The sequence below is a fragment of the Mustelus asterias genome, chromosome 11 (genome assembly GCF_964213995.1).
Source record: "Mustelus asterias chromosome 11, sMusAst1.hap1.1, whole genome shotgun sequence".
Taxonomy (NCBI): Eukaryota; Metazoa; Chordata; class Chondrichthyes; order Carcharhiniformes; family Triakidae; genus Mustelus; species Mustelus asterias.
This window is the reverse complement of record NC_135811.1, coordinates 91,233,193-91,248,606: the sequence shown is the minus strand read 5'-3', so window position 1 is coordinate 91,248,606 and position 15,414 is coordinate 91,233,193. Positions and strand designations below refer to the sequence as shown.

At 46.1% G+C, this 15,414-nt stretch overlaps 1 pseudogene; it reads right to left on the bottom strand.

The window, feature by feature from the left end:
• Positions 1-13,909: 13,909 nt before the first annotated feature.
• LOC144500276 (galactoside alpha-(1,2)-fucosyltransferase 2-like) lies at positions 13,910-15,166 on the bottom strand (annotated as a pseudogene).
• Positions 15,167-15,414: the final 248 nt, after the last annotated feature.

Below are 15,414 nucleotides of genomic sequence, written 5' to 3'. Positions count from 1 at the left end.
GCCAAATCTCTATTCACTGAAGTGGGACTGGAGAATCCGGCTGCGGGAGAGGTCAGAGAAACCAGCCTATAGAATTGTTGATAAATATATTTCACCTGAATCTTTCGTTACAAGTCAGTTGATAAATTTTAGTTCATCAAGTAAATCGATTGATTAGTTTATAGCTATTGCTAAGTCTTTGGTTGATTGATGATTTGTGATGATGGCAGTGTATTTATATATATAATATATATATGTATTATACTCACAAGGAACAAAGTTGAAGATTATGAAAAACTGCAGTATAATAGAGCCAGAGATCGTTGTACATATTGGTACCAACGACAAAGGTAGGAAAAGGGATGAGGTCCTGAAGTGTGAATAAAGAGAATTAGGCAGAAGGCTAAAATGCAGGACCTCGAAGATAGTAATTTCTGGATTACTGCCGGTGCCACGTACTAGTGACAATGGGAATAGGAAGATTCGGCAGATGAATGCGTGACTTGTGAGGTAGTGCAGGGGGAAGGGATTTAGATTTGTGGGCCACTGAGATCTCTTCTGAGCAAAGGGTGACCTGTTCAAGAGGGACAGGTTACACCTGAACTGGAGTGGGACTAATATCCTGGTGGAGAGATTTCTTAGAGCCACTCAGGGGGGTTTAAACTAGTTTGGCAGCGGGGTGGGACACAAAGCAGTAGGGAGGCAGAAGAGAAATTTGAGGACAGCACGGAAGTTAAAGAGAGCACATTAAATAGTACAGGCAGTGTCAGTAATCCCAGTACTAGACAGATCAGGCAAAAGCAAGACAGAGAGCAAGGGAAGTCCCGATTAAACTGCATTTATTTCAATGCAAGAGGCCTGACGGGCAAGGCAGATGAACTGAGGGCATGGATGGATGCATGGGACTGGGATATTATAGCTATTACTGAAGCATGGCTAAGAGAGGGACAGGACTAGCAGCTCAATGTTTCAGGGTACAGATGCTGTAAGCAAGATCGAACAGGAAGTAAGAGAAGAGGGGAAGTTGCACATTTGATTCGGGAAAACATCACAGCAGTGCTGAGAGGAGATATTTCTGAGGGTTCAGCCACTGAGTCTATATGGGTAGAATTGAGAAATAAGGAGATCACTTTGATAGGAGTGTACTATAGGCCCCCAAATAGTCAGCGGGAAATTGAGGAGCAAATATGTAAGGTAGCTCCAAGGAAAATAGTGTGGTAATCGTAGGGGATTTTAACTTTCCCAACATTGACTGGGACAGCCATAGTATTAGAGGCTTGGATGGAGAGAAATTTGTTGAGTGTATTCAGAAGGGATTTCTCATTCAGTATGTGGATGGCACGACTAGAGAGGGGACAAAACTTGACCTCATCTTTGGAAATAAGGAAGGGCGCTGACAGAAGTGTTAGTGAGGGATCACTTTGGGACCAGTGACCATAATTCCATTAGTTTTAAGAAAGCTATAGAGAACGATAGGCCTGATCCAAAAGTTAAAATTCTAAATTAGGGCAAGGTCAATTCTGATGGTATTAGACAGAAACTTTCCAAAGTTGATTGGGGGAGTCTGTTGGCAGGCAAAGGAATGGCTGGTAAGTGGGAGGCTTTCAAAAGTGTGTTAACCAGAGTTCAAGGTAAGCACATTCCTTTTAGAGTGAAGGACAAGGCTGGTAGAAGTCGGGAACCCTGGATGACTTGGGATATTGAGGCCCTGGTCAAGAAGAAGAAGGAGGCACATGACATGCATAGGCAGCTGGGATCAAGTGGATCCCTTGAAGTTTATAGAGGGTGCAGGAGTAGAGTTAAGAGAGAAATCAGGAGGACAAAAAGGGGACACGGGATTGCTTTGGCAGATAAGGCAAAGGAGAATCCAAAGAGCTTCTACAAATACATAAAGGGCAAAAGAGTAATTGGGAGAGAGGAGGGCCTCTTAAAGATCAACAAGGTTATCTGTGTGCAGATCGACAAGAGATGGGTGAGATCCTAAATGAATATTTCTCATTGGTATTTACTGTTGAGAAAGGCCTGGATGTTAGGGAACTTGGGGAAATAAACAGTGATATCTTGAGGAGTGTACATATTACAGAGAAGGAGGTGCTGGAAGTCTTAAAGCGCATTGAGGTAGATAAATCCCCGAGAAATATATCCCAGGACATTGTGGGAGGCTAGGGAGGAAATTGCGGGTCCCCTAGCAGAGATATTTGAATCATCGACAGCCACAGGTGAGGTGCCTGAAGATTTGAATGTGGCAAATGTTGTGCCTTTGTTTAAGAAGGGCTGCAGGGAAAGGTCTGGGAACTACTAGCCAGTTAGCCTAACATCCGTAGTGGGTAAGTTGTTAGAAGGCATTCTGACAGACAGGATCTTCAGGCATTTAGAGAGGCATGGATTGATGAGGGACAATCAGCATGGCTTTGTGAGTGGAAAATCATGTCTTACAAATTTAACTGAGTTTTTGAAGGGGTAACCAAGAAGGTAGATGAGGGCAGTGCAGTTGATGTTGTCTACATGGACTTTAGCAAGGCCTTTGACAAGGTACTGCATAAGGTTAAATCCCACAGGATCCAGGGTGAGGTAGCCAAATGGATACAAAATTGGCTTGATGACAGAAGACAGAGGGTGACTGTAGAGGGTTGTTTTTGAAACTGGAGGTCTATGATCAGCAGTGTACCTCGGGGATTGGTACCCGGCCCACTGTTATTTGTCATTTATGTTAATGATTTGGATGAGAATTTAGGAGGCATGGTTAGTACATTTGCAGATGACAGCAAGTTTGGTGGCATAGTGGAAAGTAAATAAGGCTAGCTAGGATTGCAATGGGATCTTGATCAATTGGGCTAGTCGGCTGATGAATGACAGATGGCGATTAATTCAGATAAATGCGAGGTGATGCATTTTAGTAGACCGAACCAGGGCAGGACTTATTCCGTTAATGGTAGGGCGCTGGGGAGAGTTATAGAAGAAAGAAATCTAAGGGTACAGGTTCATAGCTATTTGAAAGTGGAGTCACAGGTGGACAGAGTGGTGGAGAAGGCATTCAACATGCTTGGCTTCATTGGTCAGAACATTGAATACAGGAGTAGGGGCGTCTTGTTGAAGATGTACAAGACATTGGTGAGGCCACACTTGGAATACTGTGTACAATTATGGTCACCCTATTATAGAAAGGATATTATTAAACCAGAATGAGTGCAGAAAAGCTTTACTAGGATGCTACGGGACTTGATGGTTTGAGTTATAAGGAGAGGCTGGATGGACTGAGAAGTTTTCCTTGGAGTGTTGGAGGCTGAGAGGTGATTTTGTAGAGATCCATAAAATAATGAAGTGCATAAATCAGCTAGATAGTCAACATCTTTTCCCAAAGGTAGGGGAGTCTAAAACCAAAGGGCATAGGTTTAAGGTGGGAGGGGAGAGATATAAAAGGGGGGCAATTTTTTCGCACAGAGGGTGGTGAGTGTCTGGAACAAGCTGCCAGAGGTAGTAGTAGAGACGGGTACAATTTTGTCTTTTAAAAAGCATTTAGACAGTTACATGGGTAAGATGGGTATAGAGGGATATGGGCCAGATGCGGGCAACTGGGGCTAGCTTCGTGGGTTATAAAAAAAGGGCAGCATGGGCAAGTAGGGCTGAAGGGTTTGTTTCCGTGCTGTAAACCTCTATGATCTCTGATACACCATCCAGGGAGCTAATCTGCACTTGAACCATATCATCACATGAGCCCGTCAAACATAGAACATAGAACATAGAACGTTACAGCGCAGAACAGGCCCTTCGGCCCTCGATGTTGTGCCGACCAGTGGAACCAATCTAAAGCCCCTCTAATCTGCACTATTCCAATATCATCCATATTTTGATCCAATAACCATTTGAGTGCTTTTAATGTTGACGAGTCCACTACTGTTGTAGGCAGGGCATTCCACACCCTTACTACTCTCTGAGTAAAGAACCTACCTCGAACATCTGTCCTATATCTCTCACCCCTCAATTTAAAGCTATGTGCCCTCGTGCTAGCCATCACCATCCGAGGAAAATGGCTCTCACTATCCACTCTATCTAATTCTCTGATCATCTTGTATGCCTCTATGAAGGCACCTCTTAACCTTCTTCTCTCTAATGAAAACAACCTCAAGCCCCTCGGCCTTTCCTCATACGATTTTCTCACCATACCAGGCAACATCCTGGTAAATCTCCTCTGCATCCTTTCCAACACTTCCACATCTTGCCTATAATACGGCGACCACAACTGTACGCAATACTCCAAATGCGGCCGCACCAAAGTTTGTACAGTTGCAGCATGACCTCCTGGCTCCGAAACTCAATCCCTCTACCAGTAAAAGCTAACACACCGTACACCTTCTTAACAACCCTACCAACCTGGGTGCCAACTTTTAGGGTCTATGCACATGGACACCCAGATCCCTCTGTTCATCCATACTACCAAGTATCTTACCAGTACTCTGTATTGCTGCTACTCCTTCCAAAGTGAATCACCTCACACTTTTCCGCATTAAACTCCATTTGCCACCTCTCAGCCCAGCTCTGCAGCTTATCTATGTCCCTCTGTAACCTGCCACTTCCCTCCGCACTGTCTACAACTGAACCAACTTTAGTGTCATCCGCAAATTTACTAACCCATCCTTCTACGCCCTCATCCAGGTCATTTATAAAAATGACAAACAGCAGTGGCCCCAAAACAGATCCTTGCGGTACACCACTAGTAACTGAACTCCAGGATGAACATTTCCCATCAACCACCACCCTCTGTTTTCTTACAGCATGCCAATTCCTGATCCAAACCACTAAATCACCCTCAATCCCACGTGTCCGTATTTTCTGCAAAAGCTTACCATGGGGAACCTTATCAAATGCTTTGCTGAAATCCATATGCACCACATCAACCGCTTTACCCTCATCCACCTCTTTGGTCACCTTCTCAAAGAACTCAATAAGGTTTGTGAGGCACGACCTACCTTTCACAAAACCGTGCTGACTATCTCTAATCAAATTATTCCTTTCCAGGTGATTATAAACCCTATCTCTTATAATCCTTTCCAATACTTTGCCCACAACAGAAGTAAGGCTCACCGGTCTATAGTTACCTGGGTTGTCCCTACTCCCCTTCTTGAACAAGGGGACAACATTTGCTATCCTCCAGTCTTCTGGCACTGTTCCTGTAGACAATGACGACACAAAGATCAAAGCCAAAGGCTCTACAATCTCCTCTCTAGCCTCCCAGAGAATCCTAGGATAAATCCCATCCGGCCTAGGGGACTTTTCTATTTTTACCCTTTCCAGAATTGCTAACACCTCCTCCTTATGAACATCAATCCCATCCAGTCCAACAACCTGCATCTCAGTACTCCGCTCGACAACACTGTCCCTCTCCAGTGTGAATACCGACGAAAAATATTCATTTAGTGCCTCTCCTATCTCTTCAGACTCCACGCACAACTTCCCACTACTGTCCTTGACTGGCCCTAATCTTACCCTAGTCATTCTTTTACTCCTGACATACCTATAGAAAGCTTTAGGGTTTTCCTTGATTCTACCTGCCAAAGACTTCTCATGTCCCCTCCTGGCTCTTCTTAACTCTTTCTTTAGGTCCTTCCTGGCTAACTTGTAACTCTCAAGTGCCCTAACTGAGTCTTCACGTCTCATCTTAACATAAGTCTCCTTCTTCCTCTTCACAAGAAATTCAACCTCCTTAGTAAACCACGGTTCCCTCACACGTCTGCTTCCTCCCTGCCTGACAGGTACATATTTATCAAGGACGAGTAGTAGCTGTTCGTTGAACAAGTTCCACATTACAATTGTGCCCATCCCCTGCAGTTTCCTTCCCCAACCTATGCCACCTAAATCTCGCCTAATCACATCATAATTTCCTTTCCCCCAGCTATAACTCTTGCCCTTTGGTATATACCTATCCTTTTCCATTGCTAAGGTAAACATAATTGAATTGTGGTCACTGTCACCAAAGTGCTCACTTACCTCCAAATCTAACACCTGGCCTGGTTCATTACCCAGTACCAAATCCAATGTGGCCTCGCCTCTTGTTGGTCTATCTATATACTGCGTCAGGAAGCCTTCCTGCACACATTGGACAAAAACTGACCACTCTAAAGTACTCGAACTAGAGCTTTTCCAGTCAATATTTGTAAAGTTAAAAACCATAACAACTACCCTGTTACTTTCGCTCCTATCCAGAATCATCTTTGCAATCTTTTCCTCTACATCTCTGGAACTTTTCGGGGTCTATAAAAAACTCCCAACAGGGTGACCTCTCCTTTCCTGTTTCTAACCTCAGCCCAAACTACCTCAGTAGACGAGTCCTCATCAAATGTCCTTTCTGCCACCGTAATACTGTCCTTGACTAACAATGCCACACCTCCCCCTCTTTTACCACCTTCCCTGCACTCTGAGATGGCCACAACATCGAAATCACAGGTACCAACCCACACTGCAAGCTCACCCACCTTATTCCGGATGCTCCTGGCGTTGAAGTATACACACTTCAAACTGCCTTCCTGCCTGCCAGTACACTCCTGCGACTCTGAAACCTCATCCATGACCTCACTACTCTCAACCTCCTGTACACTGGAGCTACAATTCAGGTACCCACCCCCCTGCTGAATTAGTTTAAACCCTCCCGAAGAGCCTCCCGAATTTACCCCCCAAGATATTGGTACCCCTCTGGTTCAAGTGCAGACCATCCTGTTTGTAGAGGTCCCACATACCCTAGAAAGAGCCCCAAGTGTCCACGTATCTGAAACCCTCCCTCCTGCACCATCCCACTCTATTCAGAAATTGAACGGAACTTAAGTAAACAAAAGTCCATTGGTTCAACTTAAAATAAACACTTGCAAGGTTGAAATGATTATCTTGCTATCCCAAAATCTGAGCTGCGTTCCTGCCAGACATGCCAACTTCCTGTAGCATAAAGTTGAATTTTTCAACATTCCCCTTAAATATTAAAAAAAAAGCAATTTATGCTGCTGTACTGGATTTTGGGGTTGTGTTGCAACATAGCAACTTGTAAAATGAAAGATCTTCAATAAAAATATTTATAAAAATATCTTCTGAAAGGGTGGAGAGAAAGGGGGATACGATCTTCGGAGCATACTGAGAGAACACTTCTGAAGATAACGCCCTCCCTTTCTTCCTACCCACTTACTCTATAAGACACATCACTCCTATCCACCATCCCCCTCCCTAAACTTCTCAATCCCTCCCCGTCCAAATATCTTGGACTTAATTGTCTCCAATATCTAGGGGCCTTCTCCTTGGGCTTGCTTGCAAACCAGGCAGTGCCTAGGAATGCGCTCTTGCCAGGACTGTTGGAGTTGCTAGCCAGTCAGGTAGGCCAGCAGCTCCTGAGGGTGGGACGTCCTCCTCAGTGAGGGACGGAAGTTTCCTCAGCCCACTTAGGCTACTCGCAGTGCATTATGGCTGCGAGGCGAGCTGTTGTTCAGCGAGTCGCTTCTATGTCAACTTTGTTTCTGGTGGGGTGGTGGGGATGGGGGTAGATGTGTGCGAACCCTCTAAATGCTGCCTGTAGTGTGCAGGGTGAAGTATAAACTTGAGTGATTTCTGCCTGGATTAATTAGAAGAAAACTGTCACCACGAGGCGGCAACTGCAGATCAATTTCCAACACCTTCTTTTCATAGAAAAGGCACAGTGGCCCAATGGTTAGTGCTACTGCCTCACAGTGCCAGGGTCCCAGGTTCAATTCCAGACTTGGGTCACTGTCTGTGTGGAGTTTGCACATTCTCCCCGTGTCTGCATGGGTTTCCTCCAAGTGCACTGGTTTCCTCCCATGGCCCAAAGGTGTGCGAGTTAGGTGGATTGACCATGCTAAATTGACCCTCACTGTCAGGGGGACTAGGTAGGGTAAATGCATGGGGTTATGGGGATAGGGCCTGGGTAGGAGTGTAGTTGGTGCAGACTCAGTGGGCTAAATGGCCTCTTTCTACACTATAGGATTCTATGATTCTATATGCTTGTCTATTGGGAGTGTGTCTTGCACTGCTGTTATTATTTGTGACAAAGTAGAATGCCTGCCTAGTTGAGCTTGTGAGTGGGGTGGCTGAGGGGGGGGAGGGAGCCTGAGTGGGGGAGGGGGTGGGTCTGAGGGGGAAGGAGCCTGAGTCAGGGATCTGAGGGAGGAGGGGACCTGAGTAGAGAGGGTGGGACTGGGGGGGGAGGTCTCTTGAGTGGGGACGGTCTGAGGGGGAATGGGGCCTGAGTGAGCGGTCTGGGGGTGGGGGGGTTGAGAGGTGAGGGGGAGTTGAGAGGTGGGGGGTTGAGAGGTGTGGGAACTGAGGGCAGAGGGGAGCTGAGTGGGGTGTCTGATGGGGAGGGGAGGGCAGGGCTGAGTGGTAGAGGGGGAGTCTGAGGGGGGAGGGGGGGAGAGGGCCTGAGGGGAGAGGGAAATTGAATGGGGGTCTAAGTAGGGCTTCGGGTTGGGTCACCCACATGCCTGTATGGTGTGGGTAGTGTATTTCATGTGTGCTGCGTCTTGCTGGTAATGTTAATTTCAGAATCTATCCCTTCAGTTCAAAGTGAATCTATGTCAATAGAAGTCATTGAGTGGAATTCCTCCCCCTCCCCCTAATGGCGGGTTTTCCACGATGGATGTGGCTCACCATTGGCCGGTGGGATATTATTCCCGTCCCACCAACATCAAATGCGGTTTGTGTTGCTTGCCGGCCGCACTGCCGGGGATTCCGTCTTGGAGGGTCGTCATCGGTGGGACCTGAAGATCCGGAAGGCGGGAAAGGGCCGGAACATTCAGCCATTATTTCAGGATAAGGGCTTGGCCCATTAGGACTGAGATGAGGAGAATTAGTTTTCACTTAAGGGGTTGCGAAATTCTTTGTTTGAAATTCTCTTCACCAGAGAAGGCTCAGTCGTTGATCAAGTTCAAGTCAGATGCTAATCAAGTTTTGGAAATTGAGGGAATACAGAGATATCGAGATAGTCAGGGAAGCTGGAATTGAGACAGCTAATCGACCTTGATCATACTAAATGGTAAAGCAGGCTTGATGGGCTGAATGGGCTACTGCTCCCACTTATCTTCTTAGATACTTATTATTAACTGCTGATGATCAGACTGTAAGGAACGATTTCTGTTCATCAGGAATTAAGGTGAAGATGATTTATTTGATCAAAATGAGGGTTAAATTTACAACATTGGTGCAAGTGTCAAATGAATAACTTGTATCTCAGACAAGGCAAATTTAATTATTAATTTGTATTCAATACCATTGTTTCCAAGTTGTTCTTATTCATAGTTGTGAGTATCTCAGACAGCGTTTGTTCATGGTTAATTAATAGCACTCTCTTCACTGGAGTGGGAGGATGAATGATTGGAGCTATGCTGGTGCAGCTATCTCCTTTGTGTGGCCAAGCTGAAAGTGCAACTGGATACAGGCTTCACTCACCTCAACACTCTAACCCATCGGAGTGTTCAACTGCAGTCCAGTAATAAAGTAGGTTAGGATAGAATAGAATAGAGTAGAATAGAATCCCCACAGTGCAGAAGGAGGCCATTCAGCCCATCGAGCCTGCACTGAGAACAATCCCACCCAGGCCTGTAACCCTGCTAATCCCTCTGGCACTAAGGGGCAATTTAGCATGGCCAATCCACCCAACCCACGCATTTTTGGGAGTGTGGGAGGAAACTGGAGCACCTAGAGGAAACTCATGTAGACACGGGGAGAACATGCAAACTCCACACAGACAGTCACCCAAGGCCAGGATTGAACCCAGGTCCCTGGTACTGTGAGGCAGCAGTGCTAACCACTGTGCCACCGTGCCGCCCACAAAGGTTATGCAAGAGGATTGGAAGCTGGTGCTGTCTCCCACATTGACAACACATCTATATCTTTGTGGATTCTGTTGGTGAATGGGGGTGGGGGAGGGGGTGCCAAGGAGGGGAAGGGTGATGTTAGTCAGTTGGAGAACAGGAAAATACAGAAGACTGCCCAAGGCTCACAGATACTGCACCTCAGAATGCTGGGGGCTGTTAAACAGGATATTCCACCTTACTGCACTGTGCAAAATAATAATAAAATAACTACCTGTGCGACTTGAGCATTTGTTATGCAAATGTCCCCAGTCCATTGGAATCATTGGATATGTAAGCGGGAAAGGATCTTGTTGCGTAACTCATGGGATTCAACCAATATGGTCATGACTTCACAGTGCCAGGGACCCGGGTTCGATTCCCGGTTTTGGTCGCTGCCTGTGCGGAGCCTGCACGTTCTCCCCGTGTCTGCATGGGTTTCCTCCGGGTGCTCCGGTTTCCTCCCACAGTCTGAAAGATATGCTGGTTAGGTGCATTGACCCAAACAGGCACCGGAGTGTGGCGACTAGGGGAATTTCACAGTAACTTCATTGCAGCGTTAATGTAAGCCTTGCTTGTGACTAATAAATAAGCTTTAACTTTAAACTTGACAGTTGTGGCTTAGACTCACTGCTGCTGGTGGATGTTGAAGAGACTTCCTCAGTTGTTTTATCCAAACTAAATATAAATATTCTCTTGATACGATTTCGCTGTAAGTCTCATGATAATCTATTGAAAGGTTTCTGAAGGATCACCCAGAAGGAGATTCACAACATGTGTACTCGTGGCCAATAATATCCATAATACATTACCAAATAATATTAACTAATTTAATAAGCAATTTGCGATGCAGTTTCTCTGCACAAAGATATTACAAATATGAATAGTGTACTCCGAATAATTTTGAAATACAGCAGTTTTCTTGTCTGGCATTAGTTTTTGAAGATATTGTTGCACTTTCATACTACAGTTTTATCAATTATTGGGAGCTATAGAATCTAACCAATCTTTATTTCTATTTGGTTTATAATACTGTGGCACAGTGGTGAGCACTGCTGCCTCACAGCACCAGGGATCCGGGATCAATTCTGGCCTCGGGTGACTGTCCATGTGGAGTTTGCACGTTTCTCCCCGTGTCTGCGTGGGTTTCCTCTGGGTGCTCCGGTTTCCTCCCACAGTCCAAAGATGTGCAGATTAGGTGGATTGGCCATGTTAAATTGCCCCTTAGTGTCAGGGGGGTTAGCAGGGTAAATGTGTGGAGTTGCGGGAGTAAGGTCTGAGTGGGATTGTTGTCAGTGCAGGTTTGATGGGCCGAATGGCCTCATTCTGTACTGTAAGACCATAGGAGCAGAATTAGGCCACTCAGCCCATCGAGTCCACTCCACCATTCAATCATGGCTGATATTTTTCTCATCCCCATTCTCCTGCCTTTTCCCCATAACCCCTGATCCCCTTATTAATCAAAAACCTATCTATCTCTATCTTAAATACACTCAATGACCTGGCCTCCACAGCCTTCTGCGGCAAAGAGTTCCACAGATTCACCACTCGCTGGCTGAAGAAATACCTCCTCATCTCTGTTTTAAAGGATCGTCCCTTTAGCCTGAGGTTGTGCCCTTGGGTTCTAGTTTTCCCTACGAGTGGAAACACCCTCTCCACTCCCACTCTATCCAGGCCTCGTAGTGCCCTGTAAGTTTCAATAAGATCCCCCCTCATCCTTCTAAACTCCATCGAGTACCGACCCAGCGTCCTCAACTGTTCCTCATACGACAAGCTCTTCATTCCAGGGATCATTCTTATGAACCACCTCTGGACCCTTTCCAAGGCCAGCATTACCTTCCTTAGAAATGGGGCCCAAAATTGCTCACAATACTCCAAATGGGGTCTGACCAGACTGAAGGGATTCTATGATTATGAAAAACAGGAGCATGTCATTTATCGAGCTTGTTCAATGATACAGTGAGATCATGGCTGATAGACTTCATGAACAAACTCCATATTCCAATCTTTCCCCCCACTGACTAGGGGAGGACCAGCAACCCCTCACCAAAGAGGGACATCCTTACCACCACCCACAAATAACAGGCAACTCACTGTCCCACACTATGAAGGCATAAGGATGACCCAACCTGACTCAGCTGAGAGGAAGGTCTGAGGGGAGAAGGATTGCAAATGGGGAATCTGAGGGGGACCGGGGGCTGAGTGGGGGATATAAAGAGGGAGGGGGGCCTGAGTGTGGGGGTGGGGGAATCAGGGGGGGCTGAGTGGGTGCCTGAGGGGGGGAGGGCCCCTCAGTGGGGTGCATGAGGGGGGGAGGGGCTCTCAGCAGGGTGCCTGAGGGGAGGGGAGGCAGGCTGAGTGAGCTTGGGTTACCCTCATGCCTGAACTGCAGTGTGGAGGGCGGGGGCGAGGGGGGGGGGAATGTCCCACGATATGAGTGGTGGGGGAGGCTGCCCTATTTTCTAAAGGGTTGGTAGTACTCCCCTGGATCCTCTGAGTCCAGCACGCCACTGGCCCCGCTTATCCGTAGCACATGTAAGGCCCACACGCAGCTGTTCCCGCTGCGGGCTGAGTGAATGGCTTGTTAAACCCACTAATAATATCCAAATTAGTGGGTTTGCATAATTATCGGGTTGCCGCCCAGTGTGGGGCGGGTTAGTCTAACCAGGGCTTTACAATAGCTGCTTTGCGAGCGTGGCCCATTTTAAAGCAGAGGATGAGGGGTGTTTGTGCGTCACATAATCATCCTGCAGCCTATCAGGAGGAAGCACACAGTCATTTATTGGGTGTTAATGCTCAGATTCTAGTTGGAGGGAACCTTGAGTGTTAGCCAGGGAGAGAGTTGGCAGTACTGGACCTCTATCTGTACTGAGTTTGCTTATCGATAGTTTATCTTCCTGATGCACATCAATTTAGACATGAGGCTCGAGGCTTCAGTAAATGAAGGCTTTTATTTACTATTAATGAAGCTATCAGAACTTATGTACACTATCCCAGACTGAAGGGGTCCCGGCCAGAGCAGGGACTCTTATACCTCTCCCAGGAGGCGGAGCCCGACTGGCCAGCCCCTGGCTCAGCACTATCCAGTGGGAACCAACGATGGTTCACCACACTTCCCTTCAATAAATTACCGTTGTGATTTAAGGCTTCATCATTGTGCTACTTACGCTACGATAGCTGCAATGATTTCTAACCCCCTTGTACTGTATTACATTTGCATTGGATGAATAATCCATTTTGCTAGTTTTCGACACCATTGATAAAAGATGACTTATTTTTAGGAGCGAATTGTGACGAGACTAGCTTTTGAATGATTAAGGAAAGATTGATAAATGTTATGAATTGAAGCTCTCTTTTCGAGTTAACAGGCAAAGGCTTCCATTTTTTGCCATTTTCACAAGATAGGATTGCCGCTAATGATGCTGAGAGAATTAGATTCTGCACTTTCACATTTTTACAAATGTAACAGCATCAAGAAAATACTAAAGGTAATGAAGTCAAATTTATGTCAAGAGAAATTCCTCAGCTTGCAGAAGTTGATGATTGGGGTGTTCCCCCCTCAGACATCCCACTCAGGTCCCCCTCCCCTCTCAGACCACCCACTCAGGCCCCCCTCACCCCCTTATATCCCTCACTCAGCCTCTCTTCCCCCAATCCACCCCCCACTCAGGCCCTCTCCCCCCTCAGATTCCCCACTCAGGCCCCCTCCTCCCCTCACCCCCTTATATCCCTCACTCAGCCCCTCTTCCCCCAATCCATCCCCCACTCAGGCCCTCTCTTCCTCAGATTCCCCACTCAGGACCCCTCCTTCCTCAGACCACCCACTCAAGCCCCCAGCCCCCCTTATATCCCCCACTCAGCCCCCAGAACTCACAGACTTCCCACTCATTCACTCACATCAACAGCATAACTGTGATTAATTGAAATATATTAGGCTAAAGCTTTGACAAAATTCTTTAACATTTTATGAACTTTCTGTGGACATTTCTGAGTGATTTTGATGGAATTTGCTTCCCACAATTTGGTATTTCGGACTTTTAAAAAGTAATCAAATACAAATGGCATACAGATGAGCTTTGAAGACGATAGGATGTGTAGCTATTGGGCTAATTTGAATTATTTTTGGCCAGAAGAGGTGAGAGGTCAGCAGGAATTCCAATCCACTGAGGTAAGAAAGCCGCTTCGTACTTAAATAACTTTAGAAATGGTGATTCGGGCAGAGTGAAGTTTGCGAGGTAAATTGTCTCCCCACCTGCCAGGTAACCAGCCCAATAACCAAATGTCCCTATTGTCATTATAGTGTGGTTACAATGAGCAAGGATAGCAATGTCATTAGCCGGACTGGATTGCTTTGGATCATCTGAAAAGAAAACGTCTCCTTTGGAATTATCAATGTTCTGTTTACTCCAATCCATCCCGTTACTCGTCACTGCAAAGGCGACGTTTTTGTATTTATTTCGGAAGTAAGCCATTGCTGTGTCTAAATATTTCTTATCAGCTATGACTCCTTTCCACATATCTGACATGACATGTATGTAATCGCCCCTTCGAACATGCACACCGACATATGTCACATTCTTTCGCTCCCCTCCAATGCGTCTCAGGAATGCATTGGCCTGGTCTTTGATGAAGTCATGAAAGGTGAACTCACGGAGAATTTCTTCTCAGATGTGATGATAAAAGGTCCAAGAACACGGGTATCCTGAGAGCATAACATAATCTCCTGGAATACTGTGGTACTGATCCTCCATCCAGTCATTGAGATGATATTCTTTCCATAGCATTATGTATCTCTCATCATCACGGAGGGTTGGTAGGGTAATTTTGAAGATTGGGGACAGGTAATTGGCCATGGCAGGCAAGATGTACGCTTGGTGCCCATTCAATTTTGCCAATGCGTACAGTGTTGCGTACTCCCCCATCTGGTTGCCAAGTCGCCCATCAGATTTAAATGTCCAAATTCCTTTTGATTTAGTTCCAATTAGCGACTTTCCATGCTGTTGATGTGAGTGAATGAGTGGGAAGTCCGAGGGTTCTGGGGGCTGAGTAGGGGGTAGAAGGGGGACTGGGGGCCTGAGTGGGTGGTCTGAGGAAGGAGGGATCCTGAGTGGGGAATCTGAGGGTGGAGTGAGCCTGAGTGGGGGATGGATTAGTTCCATTCCAGCGACTTTCTTTGTTCCATTTTCCAATTTCATGGTTACATTTTCAAACGGTCGGGGATATTTGGCTGGTGCGTTTTTGTATCTGAACCATGGGTAGTATAGGATAGCTCCTATGAAGCACAATAATAAATAAGTTGTCAGCAGCTTGCTTCTGTGAACACAAATATTGCGGAAAAGATCCATCTCCACAGACTCCTTACATTGTGACTTTATGTTTCCTCAATTCAGGAAGGATAATCTGGAAAATTGAAAAATAGAAACCACAAAAAATCATTACCACAGACTCCATGATGAAATTGAACAAATCTTAAAGATTTGCTGATGGATCAATTCATTGTGCACAAGCTGTTTTTGAAAGATGCATGTGACACAATATTGATGTAATTGACAGCATGTTAACTTAATGCAGACAGATATATCGTAACAGGACA